The following is a 13,262-nucleotide window of genomic DNA, read 5'->3' as shown; positions in this document are numbered from 1 at the left end:
ATATCTCGCTGAGAGACAGGGACTGAGAGACACCACTCAGTGTACAGATATCTCCCTGAGAGAGAGGGACTGAGAGACACCACTTAGTGTACAGATATCTCCCTGAGAGAGAGGGACTGAGAGACACCAGTCAGTGTACAGATATCTCCGAGAGAGAGCAACTGAGAGACACCACTCAGTGTACAGATATCTCCCTCAGAGACAGGGACTGAGAGACACCACTCAGTGTACAGATATCTGCCTGAGAGACAGGGACTGAGAGACACCAGTCAGTGTACAGATATCTCCCTGAGAGAGAGGGACTGAGAGACACCACTCAGTGTACAGATATCCCCCTGAGAGACACCACTCAGTGTACATAAAGCTCCCTGAGAGACAGGGTCTGAGAGACACCAGTCAGTGTACAGATATCTCCCTGAGAGACAGGGACTGAGAGACACCACTCAGTGTACAGATATCTCCCTGAGAAACAGGGACTGAGAGACACCAGTCAGTGTACAGATATCTCCCTGAGAGAGAGGGTCTGAGAGACACCACTCAGTGGACATAAAGCTCCCTGAGAGAGAGGGACTGAGAGACACCAGTCAGTGTACAGATATCTCCCTGAGAGACACCACTCAGTGTACATAAAGCTCCCTGAGAGACAGGGACTGAGAGACACCAGTCAGCGTACAGATGTCTCCCTGAGAGAGAGGGACTGTGAGACACCAGTCAGTGTACAGATATCTCCCTGAGAGAGAGGGACTGAGAGACACCACTCAGTGTTTCGATATCTCCCTGACAGACAGGGACTGAGAGACACCAGTCATTGTACAGATATCTCCCTGAGAGACAGGGGCTGTGAGACACCACTCAGTGTACAGATATCTCCCTGAGAGACAGGGGCTGTGAGACACCACTCAGTGTACAGATATCTCCCTGAGAGGGAGGGACTGAGAGACACCAGTCAGTGTACAGATATCTCCCTGAGAGAGAGGGACTGAGAGACACCAGTCAGTGTACATATATCTCCCTGAGAGACAGGGACTGAGAGACACCACTCAGTGGACAGATATCTCCCTGAGAGAGAGGGAATGAGAGACACCACTCAGTGTACAGATATCTCCCTGAGAGAGAGGGACTGAGAGAAACCACTCAGTGTACAGATATCTCCCTGAGAGACAGGGACTGAGAGACACCAGTCAGTGTACAGATATCTCCCTGAGAGAGAGTGACTGTGAGACACCACTCAGTGTACAGATATCTCCCTGAGAGACAGGGACTGAGAGACACCAGTCAGTGTACAGATATCTCCCTGAGAGAGAGGGACTGAGAGACACCACTCAGTGTACAGATATCTCCCTGAGAGACAGGGACTGAGAGTCACCAGTCAGTGTACAGATATCTCCCTGAGAGAGAGGGACTGAGAGACACCACTCAGTGTACATAAAGCTCCCTGAGAGACAGGGACTGAGAGACACCAGTCAGTGTACAGATGTCTCCCTGAGAGAGAGGGACTGTGAGACACCAGTCAGTGTACAGATATCTCCCTGAGAGACAGGGACTGAGAGACACCACTCAGTGTATAGATATCTCCCTGACAGACAGGGACTGAGAGACACCAGTCAGTGTACAGATATCTCCCTGAGAGACAGGGGCTGTGAGACACCACTCAGTGTACAGATATCTCCCTGAGAGAGAGGGACTGAGAGACACCAGTCAGTGTACAGATATCTCCCTGAGAGAGAGGGACTGAGAGACATCAGTCAGTGTACATATATCTCCCTGAGAGACAGGGACTGAGAGACACCACTCAGTGTACAGATATCTCCCTGAGAGAGAGGGACTGAGAGTCACCACTTAGAGTACAGATATCTCCCTGAGAGAGAGGGACTGAGAGACACCAGTCAGTGTACAGATATCTCAGAGAGAGAGCAACTGAGAGACACCACTCAGTGTACAGATATCTCCCTCAGAGACAGGGACTGAGAGACACCACTCAGTGTACAGATATCTGCCTGAGAGACAGGGACTGAGAGACACCAGTCAGTGTACAGATATCTCCCTGAGAGAGAGGGACTGAGAGACACCACTCAGTGTACAGATATCCCCCTGAGAGACACCACTCAGTGTACATAAAGCTCCCTGAGAGACAGGGTCTGAGAGACACCAGTCAGTGTACAGATATCTCCCTGAGAGACAGGGACTGAGAGACACCACTCAGTGTACAGATATCTCCCTGAGAGACAGGGACTGAGAGACACCAGTCAGTGTACAGATATCTCCCTGAGAGAGAGGGACTGAGAGACACCACTCAGTGTACATAAAGCTCCCTGAGAGACAGGGACTGAGAGACACCAGTCAGTGTACAGATATCTCCCTGAGAGACACCACTCAGTGTACATAAAGCTCCCTGAGAGACAGGGATTGAGAGACACCAGTCAGCGTACAGATGTCTCCCTGAGAGAGAGGGACTGTGAGACACCAGTCAGTGTACAGATATCTCCCTGAGAGAGAGGGACTGAGAGACACCACTCAGTGTTTCGATATCTCCCTGACAGACAGGGACTGAGAGACACCAGTCATTGTACAGATATCTCCCTGAGAGACAGGGGCTGTGAGACACCACTCAGTGTACAGATATCTCCCTGAGAGACAGGGGCTGTGAGACACCACTCAGTGTACAGATATCTCCCTGAGAGGGAGGGACTGAGAGACACCAGTCAGTGTACAGATATCTCCCTGAGAGAGAGGGACTGAGAGACACCAGTCAGTGTACATATATCTCCCTGAGAGACAGGGACTGAGAGACACCACTCAGTGTACAGATATCTCCCTGAGAGAGAGGGAATGAGAGACACCACTCAGTGTACAGATATCTCCCTGAGAGAGAGGGACTGAGAGACACCAGTCAGTGTACAGATATCTCCCTGAGAGAGAGCAACTGAGAGACACCACTCAGTGTACAGATATCTCCCTCAGAGACAGGGACTGAGAGACACCAGTCAGAGTACAGATATCTCCCTGAGAGAGAGGGACTGAGAGACACCACTCAGTGTACAGATATCTCCCTGAGAGACAGGGACTGAGAGACACCAGTCAGTGTACAGATATCTCCCTGAGAGAGAGGGACTGTGAGACACCACTCAGTGCACAGATATCTCCCTGAGAGAGTGGGGCTGAGAGACACCAGTCAGTGTACAGCTATCTCCCTGAGAGAGAGGGACTGAGAGACACCACTCAGTGCACAGATATCTCCCTGAGAGACACCACTCAGTGGACATAAAGCTCCCTAAGAGACAGGGACTGAGAGACACCAGTCAGTGTACAGATATCTACCTGAGAGAGAGGGACTGAGAGACACCACTCAGTGTACAGATATCTCCCTGAGAGACAGGGACTGAGAGACACCAGTCAGTGTACAGATATCTCCCTGAGAGAGAGGGACTGAGAGACACCACTCAGTGTACATAAAGCTCCCTGAGAGACAGGGACTGAGAGACACCAGTCAGTGTACAGATATCTCCCTGAGAGACACCACTCAGTGTACATAAAGCTCCCTGAGAGACAGGGACTGAGAGACACCAGTCAGTGTACAGATGTCTCCCTGAGAGAGAGGGACTGTGAGACACCAGTCAGTGTACAGATATCTCCCTGAGAGAGAGGGACTGAGAGACACCACTCAGTGTATAGATATCTCCCTGACAGACAGGGACTGAGAGACACCAGTCAGTGTACAGATATCTCCCTGAGAGACAGGGGCTGTGAGACACCACTCAGTGTACAGATATCTCCCTGAGAGGGAGGGACTGAGAGACACCAGTCAGTGTACAGATATCTCCCTGAGAGAGAGGGACTGAGAGACACCAGTCAGTGTACATATATCTCCCTGAGAGACAGGGACTGAGAGACACCAATCAGTGTACAGATATCTCCCTGAGAGAGAGGGACTGAGAGACACCACTCAGTGTACAGATATCTTCCTGAGAGAGAGGGACTGAGAGACACCAGTCAGTGTACAGATATCTCCCTGAGAGAGAGCAACTGAGAGACACCACTCAGTGTACAGATATCTCCCTCAGAGACAGGGACTGAGAGACACCAGTCAGAGTACAGATATCTCCGAGAGAGAGCAACTGAGAGACACCACTCAGTGTACAGATATCTCCCTCAGAGACAGGGACTGAGAGACACCACTCAGTGTACAGATATCTGCCTGAGAGACAGGGACTGAGAGACACCAGTCAGTGTACAGATATCTCCCTGAGAGAGAGGGACTGAGAGACACCACTCAGTGTACAGATATCCCCCTGAGAGACACCACTCAGTGTACATAAAGCTCCCTGAGAGACAGGGTCTGAGAGACACCAGTCAGTGTACAGATATCTCCCTGAGAGACAGGGACTGAGAGACACCACTCAGTGTACAGATATCTCCCTGAGAAACAGGGACTGAGAGACACCAGTCAGTGTACAGATATCTCCCTGAGAGAGAGGGACTGAGAGACACCACTCAGTGGACATAAAGCTCCCTGAGAGAGAGGGACTGAGAGACACCAGTCAGTGTACAGATATCTCCCTGAGAGACACCACTCAGTGTACATAAAGCTCCCTAAGAGACAGGGACTGAGAGACACCAGTCAGCGTACAGATGTCTCCCTGAGAGAGAGGGACTGTGAGACACCAGTCAGTGTACAGATATCTCCCTGAGAGAGAGGGACTGAGAGACACCACTCAGTGTTTCGATATCTCCCTGACAGACAGGGACTGAGAGACACCAGTCATTGTACAGATATCTCCCTGAGAGACAGGGGCTGTGAGACACCACTCAGTGTACAGATATCTCCCTGAGAGACAGGGGCTGTGAGACACCACTCAGTGTACAGATATCTCCCTGAGAGGGAGGGACTGAGAGACACCAGTCAGTGTACAGATATCTCCCTGAGAGAGAGGGACTGAGAGACACCAGTCAGTGTACATATATCTCCCTGAGAGACAGGGACTGAGAGACACCACTCAGTGGACAGATATCTCCCTGAGAGAGAGGGAATGAGAGACACCACTCAGTGTACAGATATCTCCCTGAGAGAGAGGGACTGAGAGAAACCACTCAGTGTACAGATATCTCCCTGAGAGACAGGGACTGAGAGACACCAGTCAGTGTACAGATATCTCCCTGAGAGAGAGTGACTGTGAGACACCACTCAGTGTACAGATATCTCCCTGAGAGACAGGGACTGAGAGACACCAGTCAGTGTACAGATATCTCCCTGAGAGAGAGGGACTGAGAGACACCACTCAGTGTACAGATATCTCCCTGAGAGACAGGGACTGAGAGTCACCAGTCAGTGTACAGATATCTCCCTGAGAGAGAGGGACTGAGAGACACCACTCAGTGTACATAAAGCTCCCTGAGAGACAGGGACTGAGAGACACCAGTCAGTGTACAGATGTCTCCCTGAGAAAGAGGGACTGTGAGACAACAGTCAGTGTACAGATATCTCCCTGAGAGACAGGGACTGAGAGACACCACTCAGTGTATAGATATCTCCCTGACAGACAGGGACTGAGAGACACCAGTCAGTGTACAGATATCTCCCTGAGAGACAGGGGCTGTGAGACACCACTCAGTGTACAGATATCTCCCTGAGAGAGAGGGACTGAGAGACACCAGTCAGTGTACAGATATCTCCCTGAGAGAGAGGGACTGAGAGACATCAGTCAGTGTACATATATCTCCCTGAGAGACAGGGACTGAGAGACACCACTCAGTGTACAGATATCTCCCTGAGAGAGAGGGACTGAGAGTCACCACTTAGAGTACAGATATCTCCCTGAGAGAGAGGGACTGAGAGACACCAGTCAGTGTACAGATATCTCAGAGAGAGAGCAACTGAGAGACACCACTCAGTGTACAGATATCTCCCTCAGAGACAGGGACTGAGAGACACCACTCAGTGTACAGATATCTGCCTGAGAGACAGGGACTGAGAGACACCAGTCAGTGTACAGATATCTCCCTGAGAGAGAGGGACTGAGAGACACCACTCAGTGTACAGATATCCCCCTGAGAGACACCACTCAGTGTACATAAAGCTCCCTGAGAGACAGGGTCTGAGAGACACCAGTCAGTGTACAGATATCTCCCTGAGAGACAGGGACTGAGAGACACCACTCAGTGTACAGATATCTCCCTGAGAGACAGGGACTGAGAGACACCAGTCAGTGTACAGATATCTCCCTGAGAGAGAGGGACTGAGAGACACCACTCAGTGTACATAAAGCTCCCTGAGAGACAGGGACTGAGAGACACCAGTCAGTGTACAGATATCTCCCTGAGAGACACCACTCAGTGTACATAAAGCTCCCTGAGAGACAGGGATTGAGAGACACCAGTCAGCGTACAGATGTCTCCCTGAGAGAGAGGGACTGTGAGACACCAGTCAGTGTACAGATATCTCCCTGAGAGAGAGGGACTGAGAGACACCACTCAGTGTTTCGATATCTCCCTGACAGACAGGGACTGAGAGACACCAGTCATTGTACAGATATCTCCCTGAGAGACAGGGGCTGTGAGACACCACTCAGTGTACAGATATCTCCCTGAGAGACAGGGGCTGTGAGACACCACTCAGTGTACAGATATCTCCCTGAGAGGGAGGGACTGAGAGACACCAGTCAGTGTACAGATATCTCCCTGAGAGAGAGGGACTGAGAGACACCAGTCAGTGTACATATATCTCCCTGAGAGACAGGGACTGAGAGACACCACTCAGTGTACAGATATCTCCCTGAGAGAGAGGGAATGTGAGACACCACTCAGTGTACAGATATCTCCCTGAGAGAGAGGGACTGAGAGACACCAGTCAGTGTACAGATATCTCCCTGAGAGAGAGCAACTGAGAGACACCACTCAGTGTACAGATATCTCCCTCAGAGACAGGGACTGAGAGACACCAGTCAGAGTACAGATATCTCCCTGAGAGAGAGGGACTGAGAGACACCACTCAGTGTACAGATATCTCCCTGAGAGACAGGGACTGAGAGACACCAGTCAGTGTACAGATATCTCCCTGAGAGAGAGGGACTGTGAGACACCACTCAGTGCACAGATATCTCCCTGAGAGACACCACTCAGTGGACATAAAGCTCCCTAAGAGACAGGGACTGAGAGACACCAGTCAGTGTACAGATATCTACCTGAGAGAGAGGGACTGAGAGACACCACTCAGTGTACAGATATCTCCCTGAGAGACAGGGACTGAGAGACACCAGTCAGTGTACAGATATCTCCCTGAGAGAGAGGGACTGAGAGACACCACTCAGTGTACATAAAGCTCCCTGAGAGACAGGGACTGAGAGACACCAGTCAGTGTACAGATATCTCGCTGAGAGACACCACTCAGTGTACATAAAGCTCCCTGAGAGACAGGGACTGAGAGACACCAGTCAGCGTACAGATGTCTCCCTGAGAGAGAGGGACTGTGAGACACCAGTCAGTGTACAGATATCTCCCTGAGAGAGAGGGACTGAGAGACACCACTCAGTGTATAGATATCTCCCTGACAGACAGGGACTGAGAGACACCAGTCAGTGTACAGATATCTCCCTGAGAGACAGGGGCTGTGAGACACCACTCAGTGTACAGATATCTCCCTGAGAGGGAGGGACTGAGAGACACCAGTCAGTGTACAGATATCTCCCTGAGAGAGAGGGACTGAGAGACACCAGTCAGTGTACATATATCTCCCTGAGAGACAGGGACTGAGAGACACCAATCAGTGTACAGATATCTCCCTGAGAGAGAGGGACTGAGAGACACCACTCAGTGTACAGATATCTTCCTGAGAGAGAGGGACTGAGAGACACCAGTCAGTGTACAGATATCTCCCTGAGAGAGAGCAACTGAGAGACACCACTCAGTGTACAGATATCTCCCTCAGAGACAGGGACTGAGAGACACCAGTCAGAGTACAGATATCTCCCTGAGAGAGAGGGACTGAGAGACACCACTCAGTGTACAGATATCTCCCTGAGAGACAGGGACTGAGAGACACCAGTCAGTGTACAGATATCTCCCTGAGAGAGAGGGACTGAGAGACACCAGTCAGTGTACAGATATCTCCCTGAGAGACAGGGACTGAGAGACACCAGTCAGTGTACAGATATCTCCCTGAGATACAGAGACTGAGAGACTCCAGTCAGTGTACAGATATCTCCCTGAGAGAGAGGGACTGTGAGACACCACTCAGTGTACAGATATCTCCCTGAGAGCGAGGGACTGAGAGACACCGGTCAGTGTACAGATATCTCCCTGAGAGAGAGGGACTGAGAGACACCACTCAGTGTACAGATATCTCCCTGAGAGACAGGGACTGAGAGACACCAGTCAGTGTACAGATATCTCCCTGAGAGGCAGGGGCTGTGAGACACCACTCAGTGTACAGATATCTCCCTGAGAGAGAGGGACTGAGAGACAACAGTCAGTGTACAGATATCTCCCTGAGAGAGAGGGACTGAGAGACACCAGTCAGTGTACGTATATCTCCCTGAGAGACAGGGACTGAGAGACACCACTCAGTGTACAGATATCTCCCTGAGAGACAGGGACTGAGAGACACCACTCAGTGTACAGATACCTCCCTGAGAGAGAGGGACTGAGAGACACCAGTCAGTGTACATATATCTCCCTGAGAGACAGGGACTGAGAGACACCACTCAGTGTACAGATATCTCCCTGAGAGGCAGGGTCTGAGAGACACCAGTCAGAGTACAGATATCTCCCTGAGAGAGAGGGACTGAGAGACACCACTCAGTGTACAGATATCACCCTGAGAGACAGGGACTGAGAGACACCAGTCAGTGTACAGATATCTCCCTGAGAGACAGGGACTGAGAGACACCAGTCAGAGTACAGATATCTCCCTGAGAGAGAGGGAGTGAGAGACACCACTCAGTGTACAGATACCTCCCTGAGAGACAGGGACTGAGAGACACCAGTCAGTGTACAGATATCTCCCTGAGAGAGAGGGACTGAGAGACACCAGTCAGTGTACAGATATCTCCCTGAGAGAGAGGGACTGAGAGACACCACTCAGTGTACAGATATCTCCCTGAGAGAGAGGGACTGAGAGACACCAGTCAGTGTACAGATGTCTCCCTGAGAGAGAGGGACTGTGAGACACCACTCAGTGTACAGATATCTCCCTGAGAGACAGGGACTGAGAGACACCACTGAGTGTATAGATATCTCCCTGACAGACAGGGACTGAGAGACACCAGTCAGTGTACAGATATCTCCCTGAGAGACAGGGGCTGTGAGACACCACTCAGTGTACAGATATCTCCCTGAGAGAGAGGGACTGAGAGACACCAGTCAGTGTACAGATATCTCCATGATGAGAGGGACTGAGAGACACCAGTCAGTGTACATATATCTCCCTTAGAGACAGGGACTGAGAGACACCACTCAGTGTACAGATATCTCCCTGAGAGAGAGGGACTGAGAGACACCACTCAGTGTACAGATATCTCCCTGAGAGAGAGGGACTGAGAGACACCAGTCAGTGTACAGATATCTCCCTGAGAGAGAGCAACTGAGAGACACCACTCAGTGTACAGATATCTCCCTCAGAGACAGGGACTGAGAGACACCAGTCAGAGTACAGATATCTCCCTGAGAGAGAGGGACTGAGAGACACCAGTCAGTGTACAGATATCTCCCTGAGAGAGAGGGACTGTGAGACACCACTCAGTGTACAGATATCTCCCTGAGAGAGAGGGACTGTGAGACATCACTCAGTGCACAGATATCTCCCTGAGAGACAGGGACTGAGAGACACCAGTCAGAGTACAGATTACTCCCTGAGAGAGAGGGGCTGAGAGACACCAGTCAGTGTACAGATATCTCCCTGAGAGACACCACTCAGTGTACATAAAGCTCCCTGAGAGACATGGACTGAGAGACACCAGTCAGTGTACAGATATCTCCCTGAGAGACAGGGACTGAGACACACCACTCAGTGTACAGATACGTCCCTGAGAGAGAGGGACTGAGAGACACCAGTCAGTGCACATATATCTCCCTGAGTGACAGGGACTGAGAGACACCACTCAGTGTACAGATATCTCCCTGAGAGACAGGGACTGAGAGACACCAGTCAGAGTACAGATATCTCCCTGAGAGAGAGGGACTGAGAGACACCACTCAGTGTACAGATATCACCCTGAGAGACAGGGACTGAGAGACACCACTCAGTGTACAGATATCTCCCTGAGAGAGAGGGACTGTGAGACACCACTCAGTGCACAGATATCTCCCTGAGAGAGAGGGACTGAGAGACACCACTCAGTGTACTTAAAGCTCCCTGAGAGACGGGGACTGAGAGACACCAGTCAGTGTACAGATATCTCCCTGAGAGACAGGGACTGAGAGACACCACTCAGTGTACAGATACCTCCCTGAGAGAGAGGGACTGAGAGACACCAGTCAGTGTGCAGATATCTCCCTGAGAGAGAGGGACTGAGAGACACCACTCAGTGTACAGATATCTCCCTGAGAGACAGGGACTGAGAGACAGCAGTCAGAGTACAGATATCTCCCTGAGAGAGAGGGACTGAGAGACACCATTCAGTGTACAGATATCTCCCTGAGAGACAGGGACTGAGAGACACCACTCAGTGTACAGATACCTCCCTGTGAGAGGGACTGAGAGACACCACTCAGTGTACAGATATCTCCCTGAGAGACAGGGACTGAGAGACACCAGTCAGTGTACAGATATCTCCCTGAGAGAGAGGGACTGAGAGACACCACTCAGTGTACAGATATCTCCCTGAGAGAGAGGGACTGAGAGACACCAGTCAGTGTACAGATATCTCCCTGAGAGAGAGGGACTGTGAGACACCACTCAGTGTACAGATATCTCCCTGAGAGAGAGGGACTGTGAGACATCACTCAGTGCACAGATATCTCCCTGAGAGACAGGGACTGAGAGACACCAGTCAGAGTACAGATATCTCCCTGAGAGAGAGGGGCTGAGAGACACCAGTCAGTGTACAGATATCTCCCTGAGAGACACCACTCAGTGTACATAAAGCTCCCTGAGAGACAGGGACTGAGAGACACCAGTCAGTGTACAGATATCTCCCTGAGAGACAGGGACTGAGAGACACCACTCAGTGTACAGATACCTCCCTGAGGGAGAGGGACTGAGAGACACCAGTCAGTGTACACATATCTCCCTGAGAGACAGGGACTGAGAGACACCACTCAGTGTACAGATATCTCCCTGAGAGACAGGGACTGAGAGACACCACTCAGTGTCCAGATACGTCCCTGAGAGAGAGGGACTGAGAGACACCAGTCAGTGTACATATATCTCCCTGAGTGACAGGGACTGAGAGACACCACTCAGTGTACAGATATCTCCCTGAGAGACAGGGACAGAGAGACACCAGTCAGAGTACAGATATCTCCCTGAGAGAGAGGGACTGAGAGACACCACTCAGTGTACAGATATCACCCTGAGAGACAGGGACTGAGAGACACCACTCAGTGTACAGATATCTCCCTGAGAGAGAGGGACTGTGAGACACCACTCAGTGCACAGATATCTCCCTGAGAGAGAGGGACTGAGAGACACCACTCAGTGTACTTAAAGCTCCCTGAGAGACGGGGACTGAGAGACACCAGTCAGTGTACAGATATCTCCCTGAGAGACAGGGACTGAGAGACACCACTCAGTGTACAGATACCTCCCTGAGAGAGAGGGACTGAGAGACACCAGTCAGTGTGCAGATATCTCCCTGAGAGAGAGGGACTGAGAGACACCACTCAGTGTACAGATATCTCCCTGAGAGACAGGGACTGAGAGACACCAGTCAGAGTACAGATATCTCCCTGAGAGAGAGGGACTGAGAGACACCATTCAGTGTACAGATATCTCCCTGAGAGACAGGGACTGAGAGACACCACTCAGTGTACAGATACCTCCCTGAGAGAGGGACTGAGAGACACCACTCAGTGTACAGATATCTCCCTGAGAGACAGGGACTGAGAGACACCAGTCAGTGTACAGAAATCTCCCTGAGAGAGAGGGACTGAGAGACACCACTCAGTGTACAGATATCTCCCTGAGAGAGAGGGACTGAGAGACACCAGTCAGTGTACAGATATCTCCCTGAGAGAGAGGGACTGTGAGACACCACTCAGTGTACAGATATCTCCCTGAGAGAGAGGGACTGTGAGACATCACTCAGTGCACAGATATCTCCCTGAGAGACAGGGACTGAGAGACACCAGTCAGAGTACAGATATCTCCCTGAGAGAGAGGGGCTGAGAGACACCAGTCAGTGTACAGATATCTCCCTGAGAGACACCACTCAGTGTACATAAAGCTCCCTGAGAGACAGGGACTGAGAGACACCAGTCAGTGTACAGATATCTCCCTGAGAGACAGGGACTGAGAGACACCACTCAGTGTACAAATACCTCCCTGAGAGAGAGGGACTGAGAGACACCAGTCAGTGTACACATATCTCCCTGAGAGACAGGGACTGAGAGACACCACTCAGTGTACAGATATCTCCCTGAGAGACAGGGACTGAGAGACACCACTCAGTGTCCAGATACCTCCCTGAGAGAGAGGGACTGAGAGACACCAGTCAGTGTACATATATCTCCCTGAGTGACAGGGACTGAGAGACACCACTCAGTGTACAGATATCTCCCTGAGAGACAGGGACTGAGAGACACCAGTCAGAGTACAGATATCTCCCTGAGAGAGAGGGACTGAGAGACACCACTCAGTGTACAGATATCACCCTGAGAGACAGGGACTGAGAGACACCACTCAGTGTACAGATATCTCCCTGAGAGAGAGGGACTGTGAGACACCACTCAGTGCACAGATATCTCCCTGAGAGAGAGGGACTGAGAGACACCACTCAGTGTACATAAAGCTCCCTGAGAGACGGGGACTGAGAGACACCAGTCAGTGTACAGATATCTCCCTGAGAGACAGGGACTGAGAGACACCACTCAGTGTACAGATACCTCCCTGAGAGAGAGGGACTGAGAGACACCAGTCAGTGTACAGATACCTCCCTGAGAGAGGGACTGAGAGACACCAGTCAGTGTACATATATCTCCCTGAGAGACAGGGACTGAGAGACACCAGTCAGTGTACAGATATCTCCCTGAGAGAGAGGGACTGAGAGACACCACTCAGTGTACAGATATCTCCCTGAGAGAGAGGGACTGAGAGACACTAGTCAGCGTAC

The sequence above is a fragment of the Heterodontus francisci genome, chromosome 14 (genome assembly GCF_036365525.1).
Source record: "Heterodontus francisci isolate sHetFra1 chromosome 14, sHetFra1.hap1, whole genome shotgun sequence".
NCBI lineage: Eukaryota > Metazoa > Chordata > Chondrichthyes > Heterodontiformes > Heterodontidae > Heterodontus > Heterodontus francisci.
This window is presented reverse-complemented; position numbering follows the sequence as displayed.